Below are 14,183 nucleotides of genomic sequence, written 5' to 3'. Positions count from 1 at the left end.
TTAAAAGCTACAGGGAAGTTTCAAGTTTCTGGAAGCACTGGACAGCCGTTTCGTCCTAGTGTGGGACTCCTCAGTAGTGCTAATTCACGATCCCGCACATGGGACTTAAACCTGCGACCTTTGGTCTCGCCCGCGAACATCTAACCTCTAGATCATTGAGCGGTCATCCAACTATGTTAATGTCTAACTTCAATCAATTCATGATCTCGCACAAGCCTTCATCCATTGTGTGGGGTAGATAACTGTTTCACACCCGATACGAATTTGACTCCACTAATCATGGCTTCTCACTAGTACTCCAGGAAATCCATAAATATCATGAATAGATTGAAGTTAAACATTAACACATTTGGATGACCGCTCAATGATCTAGAGTTTAAGTACTCACATACTGTGCGACCAAAGGTCCCAGGTTCTAATCCCGTATGCGAGATCGTGGATGTGCACTACTGAGAAGTTCTATGCCAGGACAAAACAGACGTCCAGTGCTTCCAGGTTTTCAATGGTGGTCTAGCTTAGATCAGCTCATGAATTCAACTGTGAAAATTAATTATTTACCTTATAACTACAAATCATTGGCAGCATAACACTGTATTTGTACGAATATGAATAACATAAAGAACAAATGATCCAAACAATTAAGTGATCAATTTTTCGAAACATGAGTATGGATACATAACTTTAAAAATTTAATAACAACTATGTTTCTCTTGTTTAGCTATTTTAAGAAAACTAATGGGAACTGTGAATAAATTGCTAACTAAATATTCATTTGTAGATATAATTATGTCGTAGATTGAAATAGTTAAAGAAGACATTTTGAAAAATAGATTATTAAATTATATTAACTTTGTACACAGAGAGTGAGTGAAGAATTTATGCTCAAACGTATATATATGTATATAGTACGGAAAACGTTTACAGGGAGCTTCCGATATACAAAAACTAGATTTCTGCTAGAATGTTTTGATGGAAAATCTGTAGTCATAAATTAAAATAAGACTTGTAAAAAGCATCTATTGAAACAATATCTTAGAAAATCTTTTTCCCTTTTAATTTTGACAGTGAAAACTAAAGTTTACATGAAGAGAATAATGTACAATAGAAATATAATTTAATAAGACTTACGAAAAACGGTTCTATATAGTTTTTTTTTAAGAATGAAGATTGATGTGTGTTTGTACAATAATTCAGACTATTGGTGTATAAATAACATTCTTATGTGAATGTTATATCCGCCTTCTAAATGGATTTATTCCATTTATAGGAAATTCACATTTGGTGCTGCTACCAACTAGGAAGGGGGAAAGGTGCTGTTCTTTGGACGCCGTTGCGAACTTGGAGCTGAGGCGCTAGTTGTGGTGATCTGGTGCCGTGAGATGGCGTCGAGTGGAGTGTTCCGGCTGGTCGGCGTTGGCTGTCAACGGAAAGGAACGGTGGGACATGAGGCTGCTGGGTGTACGCTGCAGATTTGACATTTTGACGGAGAGCTTGCCACAGACTGTAGGAAACGAGATAAGTAGCACAGCGAGCAGAATCACCACAAGAATGACTGCTTTAAAAGGGAGACTAGTGTGGTATGTGCTACTAATGTCAACAGATATAAGTAGCATGTATCATCAACTGATTATTTTGTCATGTCAGTTTTTGTCCTCTGCCTAGATATTACTGAAATATCATTTAAATAATGAAGTAAATTTTTCGTTTCTTCGTAATACGAATTTAATTCGAGTAAATATTTATCAGATTAGTCTAATAAACCGATATGGAAATCACACTTACTTATTCTGGAATGTTCTTTTTTCACATTTTTATGGTTATTCTTTTCCTATTTGTGCCTATTAATTAAGATAAATCAGATTAATCTACATTTTGTTTGAAGTCTAACTAGTGTAATATCAGTAGGATATCGATTATATCCATCAATATAATTTAGTCATGTACATTGAATATGTTTCAGTTGGTTAGTTCTGTAAAAGGAATAAGAATAGAAATAACAGAAGATTATAAGTTACAAGAAATAGAATTCGTGAAAACAAATAAGTTGTAGATATTCACACTAAACCATAATTGGATATACATTCACAACTATGCAAAACGTAAGTTATGAGGCAAATTCTGGTTCCTTTTCGTAAATTGCTTATCATTATTATGTGATGGAATATCGTAAATTAAATATGAGTTTACTATAAGAATGGTTTAATGTTTTATATAAAGGAATTAAATCTTACTCCGTTTTTAGAAAAATACAAATTTTAATGGCTGAGCTTCCTTTTAGCCGTAGCCATTCAGCTAGCTACAACTACTTTACTTCAATGTAATTCTTACCTAAATTAATAACACCCTTTGACTTTAGAATTGGCACTTATCACGAGCGTATATCACTTGGGGAATAATGATATACTGAATATTTAATATGTTCTGTTTGTAAGATTCAGTGACATGATTAATGCTCACGTTGTATAATTGTTGAGTATCTTGACAAGTATGAGATTAATAGACTTGGAGAGTTTTGGCAATTAGATATTTTACTAGCGGATTACCTTTCTTACATACGTTAAATCTATTTTCGCTTGATGAATAACATTCATTCTAAAATCTGTCGAGCAGTGTTTAAAGACACTGCTTATCTTGGCTTTTTATTTGTTTTATATGTGGTACCTCATGTGTTTTATTTTAAAAAAACGATTATCAGTATAGGGTCGTAGAGATTATTAAGTTCTTGATCGAGATCATGAATCGATTGGTGTTAGACCACCATTGAAAACCTGGAAGCACTGGGCAGCCGTTTCGTCCTATTGTGGGACTCACGCATTCGGGTCGTGGATGAGCACTGCTGAGGAGTCCCACAATAAGACGAAGTAGCTGTCCAGTGCTTCGAAGTTTTAAATGATGGTCTAACATCAATCGGTTCATGATCTCAATAAAAATCAATTATTACCATATTTCTTACAACTAGTCAATTGCTTGAATTTATAAACTCAGTGGTTAACAAATTAATTAGTGAATTAGCTTAAGTGGTTTTCATACAGATTGACGAATTCCAAAAAGGTAAATATAGTGCGATTCCAAATAATTATTAAATTCAACATTATATTTCAGTAACAGTATAATTTTGACACCAGATTTAGCTAATGTAAGGAATCAGAAATTGTATCATGTAAAAGCTGATAATCATTTGATAGTCCAATAGAAATTATCTACTGTATTCTCAATCCATGTTAGAAGAAAGGTTAGAAAACGTTGTCCTCGAAAACATTTTGTCAAACATGTACTCATTACTAATATAAAATTAATTGATTAAATGTATTTAATATTTAATTTCATTTTAAGTATCATCATCCGGGGGAAGTGTTTATTTAATTCTATAATTATTCAGATTTATCAGAAGGAGGTTTTGTGGAAAGTGAAGTAATTTTAACAGTTAAGTTGATCTATGCTAGACCACCATTGAAAATCTGGAAGCATTGGACGACCGTTTTGTCCGACTGTGGGAGTTCTCAACAGTGCGCATACGGGACCTATCGGTCTTGCGTATAAACAATTAACCTTTAGATCACTGAGCGGTCATCCAACTATGTTAATGTCTAACTTTAACCAATCCACGGGACTGCACCACCATCTACCATTGTCTTCAATGAGTTACTATCTCACAACAGACCCAGTTGAACTCCATTGGACACGGCCTCTCACTGGACCTGCAAGAAATATCTCTTGAAGCCAGTTTGATTTTTAAAAAAGACTTACCTATATTATTGATTTACCTCAATTGTTATTACCTTCATATTAATATCATGATTTATTACATCAGTCGATTTTTTCTAACGGAAAAAAACCCAAGATATTATGGTATCGTTAACACATGTAATTCTTTTTCCAGTTGGTTATTACTATGTTCAGTTATGTTTCTTTTATAAATATCATATTCCTTCCAGTTTTTTTTTATTTTAAACATCTTATTCCTTAGTTAATAAATCTTTGGCATTTCTTATTAGATAATAGTCTACATATCTGTACGACAGGATTTTTTATAAATACTTATCAGGATTGTAATCTTGTACTTTATATAATTACCATATAATTAGTAATGACTTATCACTAATGAATTTAACTGATTGAATAAAACGGATCAAAACTTGAACTTTGTAATATTTTAGTTACTTTGACTACATTGATGAGCAACTGGTTCGTATCTCTAGTCTTCTAAACATAAATAGTTATTCATAGCCAAATACATATATCTATATTTTTTAAGCAATGCAAAGTAAGTCAATACCAAAATCTTAGGTAAATTTAGGAATTATTTATATTACAGACTGATATTATCGAATTGGAACAAGCACACAATCCATGGTTTGAAGATTATGTCAGAAGGGTTGAGTTCATAAGTTGACTAAAGTTAGACCACTATGGCAAACCTTGAAGCACTAGATTTGTGATGAAGTCATGAATGTATATTATTGAGAATTCTTATGCTAGAAAAAAGTAAGTTCAATTCTACATGATTTTTAATATTTGTTTAGCCAAATCATATGTTTTGTATAGACTTAAATTGAGATAAAAATAAGTTTATAGGGACTGATAATATAGGATAGGGAATGAAGTAGTCGAACGCGTCGACAACACTTATCTTGGAAGTCTGATCAGCCCTAATGGGTTGGTGTCTGACGAAATCTCAGCACGGATTCGAAAAGTTCGTTTGACTTTTGCCAACTTACGTCACCTATGGCGAAGGCGAGATATCCGTCTATCAATAAAAGGACGAGTATACTGCGCGGCAGTCCGTTCTGTTTTAATTTACGGCAGCGAAACATGGCCATTAAGAGTAGAAGATACTCGTAAGCTATTAGTATTTGACCACAGATGCCTTAGAAATATTGCTGGGATCACCGGGTAAGTAATAGTGAGGTTAGACACAGGGTATTAGGGAATGATGGTAAATCAGTCGATGAGGTTGTGAATCTTCATCGACTGAGATGGTTTGGCCATGTGTTACCTATGCCCGAACACCGATTACCACAACGTGCAATGCTAACCGGTGTTGGAGATGGTTGGAAGAAAGTTGGGGGCGGCCAAACCAAAACGTGGCATCAGTGCTTGAAGTCACTAACTTCTAGTCTGAGCCATATTGGTAGATGGAAACTACTTGGTTGCGATCCGCGTGACAATCGTAACCAATGGTTGGATACTCTTGGTGACATGGCTCAGAATCGATCACAATGGCGTCGGTGTATACACTCTCTGTCTTCCCTTAAACTAAGAGATTAAAATCGCTTCATATCTTCCTTTCTACGAACTAATTATTTCTTCCTGTACTATATGCTTATATGCAATCTTTCTTTTGTATATTACCACCTCTGAACTAACTACTTTTATGAATCCGGTGTCCATCTTGTTGTGTTAATGAGGTAATGGCAACTTGGACCGATGTATATATGTGCCTGGTCCTACGTTGTAGCTGACTGACTGACTGGTAATATGTCAAGACCACATAGACTATTCTAGCCTCTGGACAGATCAATCTATTCATTTTTCTCAAGCCACATTTTTACCCTGTCACTTGTTCGCTTATCAATCTCGATTGTTTCTATGTAGACGTATGTGTGTGCATTTCTTATCTGACTCATCATGTCTCTAACTTATTTTTATCTGAATATAAATATCGATTCACGCCTAATCAAAAAGAGTTAGCTCACTCGCTTTCTCTATTGCGCTTTATTTTGTTTTGTTTCACTTTTCGATTAACGATTTTATGAAATATGCTCATTTAAACTTTATTCTCTTATTTGACTTATTTAATTCCGTTATTCATTAACTCGAATTAAACCGACAATTATATACGAGAGTAATCAAGATGTATATTTCAATAACAAACAGTAAACGATCTATCTGAAGTCAGATCTCAGATCAAAAGAGAAAATTCAACAGTAAAATATTGAGTTATATCAGAAGGGCTTTTGTAGAGATTTTTAGAAATTTCACTAATTCAAATCATGAATCAATTGAAGCTAGATCACCATGGAAACAGAAATGATTTTTTTCTTCTCAACTTTATTTATTATTTGTGAAACAATTCTACGATTATATATTGAAGAACATATCTAAATCATAAATCCCACTTAATCATTCATTTATTAGATTTGACAGCTATATCGATTATTTCATAGTTGTTAGTTTAAATTAAATCACTTGAAGTAAATTTCTAATTGAACCAATTGAAGTGAATTTTGATTTTTCCCATTTGTATAGGTAAATTATTTGTTAACATTGTTACACTATCATCCGTGTTTTCATTCATTCATTCATCCTCTCTCGCTCTTCCTCGCTCTCTATCTCTCTCTCCCGCTTGCTCACTCTCACTCTTTCTATGTTTCTTCATAAACATATACGTTTCTACTCTGTAAGAAAAAAATTTTGATACCGTCATTTTGATTGTTTTAATCTGAAACAGAATTAAAATTACTTTGGTGGAAAAAAAGAAGAAACGGTATGAAAATAATTGTAGTTTATATAGGATATTGTTATTTAATAAATAAAAGGAAAAAAAAGAAAACTATAAATGGAATGCGTTTATGTTTATAATTTGAAACGTAGAAAAGTGCGTTCAAAATTTAATGAAACATTATCATAATCATAAAGGCAGTCAATTTTGATTTGAAGAATGGATATGAATTTAGTAAGATTTGTATTACAAGCTCTTACAAAAGGTGGAAAAAATATATTTAAGAGTTATGCATTTAGTTCAAAAGAAGATGAGTTGATCAACGAAACATAATCTTATATCAAGTAATCTATAAACTGACAATTATTTCCTAATAGTGTGTCTTTATACTGAGAATACTTTAATCAGTGATAATACTTGTATATTCTTCTAGTTGGTCTCTGAGAAACCGCGGTTTATGTTGATTCTAAGTCAAGAGGATGAAGATTAATGGTATGATGTTCCCGGTTAACATAAATCGACCATTTGATCTCAAATTCTATTGTATATATATACCCACCTAATTTCTAAGAACTAGAATCTCAAAGTAGAAAGAAACCAGTAACGATAATCAGAGTTTGATAGTGGCTAGCAAAGAACGTTTCGTCCTATTTATGTCTCGTCAGATGGACGTGCTTGCATCACAGAATTGGTGTCCACCAAGTGACGAACTGAAAATGATCATTCACATTGCACAAGCCTCTCTGGACTCAAGTTAAATGGATAATACGATGTCGTTTGAAACGAACAGTACTGAATCTGTGTCAGGTTTTCATATTGATCGTTTTTTGCTATACTGATCTCTTTCTTCTGGTGATCGACTGGATCATGAAGACATCGACATATGGGGGAAGAATGGGATACAGTGGACATCTAGGATGCAGCTGGACGACCTAGACTTCGCAGATGATCTGGCTCTTCTATCGCACACGCAACAACAAATGCAGGAGAAGACGACCAGTGTAGCAACAGCCTCAGCAGCAGTAATTCTCATCATGCACAAAGGAAAAGCAAGATTCCTCGATACAACACAATATGTACCAATCCAATTACAATTGACGGAGAAGATTCGGAAGATGTAAAAACCTTTACATATTTTGGCAGAACCATTGATGAACACGATGGATCTGATGCAGATATGAAGGCACGGATCGACAAAGCAAGAGTAGTATATTTACAACTGAAGAACATCTGGAACTCAAAACAACTGTCAACCAACACCAAAGTCAGAATTTTCAATACAAATGTCAAGACAGTTCTATTGTATGGGGTAGAAACCTGTAGAACTACGAAAGCCATCATCCAGAAGATACAGGTGTTTATTAGCAGTTGTCTACGCAAAATACTTCGGATCTGTTGGCCGGACACTATTAGGAACAACCTACTGTGGGAGAGAACAAATTAGATCCCAGCGGAGGAAGAAATCAGGAAGAAGCGCTGGAAGTGGATAGGACACACATTGAGGAAAGTACTCAACTGCGTCACAAGACAAGCCCTCATATAGAATCCTCAAGGCCAAAGAAGGAGAGGAAGATCAAAAAACACATTACGCCGAGAAATGAAGATATACATGAGAAAAATGAACAGGAATTGGATGAAACTAGAAATGAAGGTCAATGACAGAGTGGATTGGAGAATGCTGGTCGGCAGCTTATGCTCCATTAGGAGTAACGGACGTAAGTAAGTAAGATCCCTGACCAACATTCATATCCAATAGATAAGAGGGAACAAATAATAAATACTTCATTTATAGTACAAATCAATTATCAATAAATATTTGTTTACCAGTCTCATTAAATTGATAAGTTTTAGATAATAAATAAAGCACATACAAGTTAAAATTTAATGTAAATAACAATAAACATTGAAATTCAATGTTTGTTTTCTTTTCTAATTTGTTACATGATTAACATCAAAAAAAAAATAGTAACCAAAACGAATTAGATTTCAATAAACATAAATTATGAAACGAGATTTAACACAAAAAAAAACAAAAAGAAAGAGAAGGGGGAGACAGAGATAGAAATTCTGTTCTTAAACTTACATTTTTCAATTCTTAACAAGAAAACAACTTTTTTTTTATCTTTGAAATTTGAACTTTAAGTTAATTTTCATGATTTCATTTTGGCTAAACAAAATAACCGATGAAAATAAAAACATAAATATTGAAGTTAATTAAAAGTTTCAATATTGAATAGTTAGATGTAAATAATATTTAACCTAACAACCAATGACAATATATAATTGTTACATGATATACTTACTTACTTACGCCTGTTACTCCCAATGAAGCATAGGCCGCCGACCAGCATTCTCCAATCCACTCTGTCATGGGTGTTCCTTTCTAGTTCCATCCAGTTGTTGTTCATTCTTCTCATGTCTATCTTCATTTCTCGGCGTAATGTGTTTTTTGATCTTCCTCTCCTTCTTTGGCCTTTAGGATTCCATGTGAGGGCTTGTCTTGTGACGCAGTTGAGTACTTTCCTCAATGTGTGTCCTATCCACTTCCAGCGCTTCTTCCTAATTTCTTCCTCCGCTAGAATCTGGTTTGTTCTCTCCCACAGTAGGTTGTTCCTAATAGTGTCCGGCCATCGGATTCGAGGTACATTATTATGGTTAATATAAACTATGCAGCCACTAAGGAATAGATTTTATATAGTTAGCTTTAATTTATAGGTGATATTCATTCTAATGGTTAACCTGTTATACATTGAAATAAGTAAACTTTCCCAATAACGACGGATTAAATATATAATAAATATGTTGTTTGTGAAATTAAAAGTTTATCTAAAAAGTTAGTAAAATTTTTCATTGTGGTAAAGTTATCATTAACACAGTAAATATCATGAGAAATGTAATCACATAGTGTGTTATTAAGAAAGAAAGATGATTGTCCGGTTAAGTGGCAGGAGAATGATAGAGATGAAAAAGGTGTCTGGGATATAATATTATAATCTGCCGCTCGGAAATATGGTGATTCTGTTATTGACTGACATAAACAGTCAAGCTCAACATATCTATTTTCGAAAAACAGATTTCGGTTTCCTTCAGATAATACCGATAGATCTAACTGTGTAGAGGAAGTGTAGTCATATTCAATATGATAGATTGTTTGAAATTAAATGGAAAATCATAAAATTTCTTTTATTCTAGTGCAGTATTTACCATCTACCTGGTAATTAATATTTTCAAACAACCTAATAGATTTATACACATTGTATCTTCCATGTCAATGTTGATTAAATCTATGTTAAATTATTTTATTATCTCAACTTTATAAATTTAATCATATTTGATTTCAGAGCTTTCATGATTCAGAGAATTTATATAATGCATTAATTTCATTAATTTTGATCTAATAAAATCATTTCAGTATGAGGTTGTGGTGATTGTTAAGCTTTTTTGATTGAGATCATAAATCGATGAGTGTTAGACCACTATTAGAAACCTGAAAGCAGTGGACGGCCGTTTCATCCTCGGCATTGCGCACCCGCGACCTCACATGCAGAATTCGAACCAAGGACCTTCTGTCTCTCATGCGAACACTTAACTTCCAAATCACTGAGCGTGTATCCAACGGTGTTAATGCTTTTGTCGCCCCATATCTGACTCCAATTAGATCGTATGATTGGCTGCTGTCGAAATATACATATCATCAGTACTCGTGTATATTTATCGACTTAGATAGCGTTAGTGAATAACGGAATTAAATAAGTCAAACACGAGAATGGATTTTCAAATACTTTTTTTGCATGGTCATTGATCTGGGCAGGCAATCAAAGGGATGAAGTGAAGAGAAAACAGTGAAACGCAATGACGCGCAGTATAAAAGTCAATTGAGCTAACTCCATATAATCAAGCGTGAATCAATATTTATAGTCAAACAAAAATAAGCTACAGATATTTGCCGAGTAGGACAACGTGTCCACACGCATACGCTCATATAAAAACAGTCTGGGTTGGTAAGTGAATAATTAAGGTCAAAATGTGACTCAAGAAGAATGGACAAATTGACCTGTGCAGAAGCTAGAATAAGTTATATCGGTTAACATAGCAACCGACACTACAATGTCTAACTTCGATCAATCCACGAGATCAAGCGAGTTAGATACCTAGCTTTACTCCACTGGTCACGTCTTCGCACTGCTGAGGAGTCCAATACTAAGACAGAACGGCCGTCCAGTGCTTCTAGATTTTCAATGATGGTCTAACATTCATCGATTCATGATCTCAATCCAAAACAATCATTTCAGTTTCGTCCTTTATAACATTCCGAATGAAATTTATTGGATACTATTAAAAATAGTTGAAATTTTGAGGTTTTTTCCAGTCTTTTTGGAACATTCATCTTGACTACTCCTTTACAAAGATGAAATTTAACTCTTACTTCTTTTCGATTTAAGAGATGCCGAATCGTAAACCTCTATGTCTAATGTTGTGTCATGTTAAAATACTACTAAAATACTGAAGATTTTAATAAATTAATACGAACAAACAAATCTTCATTTCTTTTTCAATTGAATTCTATTTCTTTTCATCAACTTAAACGAACATAACTAGGACTAAATTTCATAATATCATAGAGGTTTCATTACAACAGTTAAATTCAAGTCATTGTTTACAATATGGAAATATATTATACTTTAATTAATCTTTGGCTGTATGATTTACACAGAGAGATCCCATTGAAAAGTTAATAAGAAAAGATTATTTAATTAGAAAATTTAGTCTGAAAAAGAAACTAAAGCTTACTTACTAAATATTTTCTCATAAAATACTGGATTAACTCTATTTTAAATAACAAAATTTTAACTTTATCTCAACAATTCACATTTGTGTTTATTGAACAATACCCCCAAAATCTCTGGTACGGACGAGGCTGGGGAGAGTCCGCTCTGCCTTTAGAATTGCTCTCACATGGCCACGCGTATACAGCCACCACAATGGAGGTCCTCCTCACTGCCTTATAGCGACACGGGTGTTGTTTACAAAATTAAGAGGACAAGAAACAAATCTCCGGTGCTTGACTCAGGTTGCTGGGCAAGGAGGGTTCACCTAGGGGAGTTGGAATACCCTGATTCCAAACCAATGGTGAACATGGGTTCCATGATCCTAAGGGAACAAATGGCGTATGAACCTATTGTTGGTCAATGGCTACCATGTGACTGCATTTCCCAACGTTACTCTACTGCCTTTTCTGTAGAGCTGTAGGTCGAAGGGTCGGGGAGTGTCTCTTGAGAAAAGCACTTGCACTCGGGTAGTGTCACAGCTTACACACAAATCAAGTGAATTTTGTGGCGCATATGTATTCAGTGCCCTTTTTTACTAATACTTATGAGTTCAAATAATAATAATAATAAATTTATCAAATGTTGTCCTGTTTTTTTTATTTTTTCGAATATTCCATCATTCTTTCTTGTTCATTGTTAATTTCTGTAATATAAAAGTGAAATCTAGTTATTATGTTTTATCTTTCACTATTATTATTTGCTATAGTAACTACTTTTAAAGAAATATTAAAATATCAAACATTAATTATCCTCTGATTTGTAAATGTTGAGGTTTATTATGATAAAACACATTATTGGTACTTTTTTTACTTACTTGTTCAGCACTGATTAGGTTAGCAAGTACAACTGATGGTATTTAATAAGTTGTTTAGTTTGGAAAGACACACTTAGCTGTTTGAAATCTTTTGAACTTACTGTTATCATGACAAAACATATATATTTTAATTGGTAATTTGGGCTCGAATTTTCCCATTGAGGTTTGACTGCAATTGACCAATCTGTTATTGACATATGTGCATACTATGCTTATTACCTCGATATTGCCTTAATTCATAATCATTATAAGCAAAGATTTATATTGGCTAACAGTGGAATCCTATTTAGGACTTGTCAGCTGAATCTACCTGCATCTCAGTGTTAATGTTCACTCTGGGACTCAAACTCAGGAATAATAAACTCATGAAGAAATCACATTTTCATCAGTTATTCAATATAATGTTAATAAATTGATTAGAAACTAGCATTTGTCTTAGAAATAAAATCAATATATATTCATTAATGATAAGATAATACCAATATAAACTTTTATTCGGCTTTGAAAACTCCATTCATTATAATAAACTTATTATAGAATTACTAATATAGGGGTTGTGGAGATTATTAGGTTTTTGATTGAGATCACGGACCGATTGATGTTAGACCACCTTTGGAAACCTGGAAGCACTGGACGGCCGTTCCGTCCTATTGTGGGACTCCTCACCAGTGCGCATCCACGATCCCGCTCGCGGGATACGAACCCAGGGCCTTCGGTCTCGCTTAACCTACTGAAATTGTAAAATCTTACTATATATACTTCAATTTTAAGATTTTCAATGACTAAGTTTACATATTACATAATTCAAATAGGATAGATGATAGAACATTTGATATAGATAATAATACAAATTATATATTGACTAATTATCACCTGTAACCAAGATCCCAACCAAAAATTTATTTAACCATATGTATATTATCTCATAGAAAATGTTTCATCATATTGTTATGATAGTCATTTATTAATTATCTTTCTTTCTATGGTTCACATTCTTGTTGTTGTTTTATAGTTTAGTATTATGATTATTATTATTATTATTATTATTTATGAATGAATTTCTATAGAAACATCCAAATGAATAATGGTGTTTTTTTCTTTCTACCTAACATATTCCTACAATGCTATAATTAATATCAGAAGGGGTATTGTGGAGGTTGTATAATTATCAAGTGTGATTACATCATTTATCATTCAATCACCTTTCATGTGACAATATAAGCACATATTGAAATTTAATCAAAACAATTGTTGAATATGATAATGGTTGTTTTTCGTTTTTCTTTTTTGTTTTTAATTTCTTTCAAAATATGTAAATTGTAATAATGAATATTATTTTTAAAAAATGAAACCCAAAAAAAGTAACCGTTTTGTAACTAAGCAGTTGTTTAGACAGTTTTCATAAACATTTTCTTTTTCTTTTTTTTTCAAAAAAACAAAACAAAAAAAAGAAACTAAACAAACAAACGGTGATTCTAACAAAGTTATCACATGAATTCATTTCAAGTCTTGTATGAATTCTATTCACCTGTTGCTAATCCGAATAAGAAAAAAAACCATAATAAATAGTACATAATTTCTTTTTCTTATTTTCCTTCTTCTTCTTCGTCTTCTTTTAGTACGCATAATTTTATCCTACCTACAAGAAAGTATTAAGTAAAGAATTATGAACAATGCGAATAATATGAATTTATTTTAAAAATGTTCATCTCCCTAGTTACTAGTTTTATAATACAAATGATAACACTCTTGAATAAATTGTAAAAATGCTAATTAGTTATTCAATTGTCTAGTTGTTAAACAGCTGTATTATATTGGAAATTTTTTAAAGAAATCTACATCTATGATTTGCAATAACAACAACAACAACAACAAAAATGTCTACTAACCAAGTTGATTATCATTTTGCCCAACCACTAATCTCGATACTTTTGAATACAAATAAATGATGTATATACATATATACTGATAGTTGTGTATATTCTGTCCTTAATAAGAAGATTGTATAGAATACCACATTTGTGTATTTAAATATGTATATTTTAGATAAATATAAAATTTAATACAATCTATCTCCCAGTTGAATATGTGATAGGAT

This window comes from Schistosoma haematobium, chromosome 1 (genome assembly GCF_000699445.3).
Source record: "Schistosoma haematobium chromosome 1, whole genome shotgun sequence".
NCBI lineage: Eukaryota > Metazoa > Platyhelminthes > Trematoda > Strigeidida > Schistosomatidae > Schistosoma > Schistosoma haematobium.
This window is presented reverse-complemented; position numbering follows the sequence as displayed.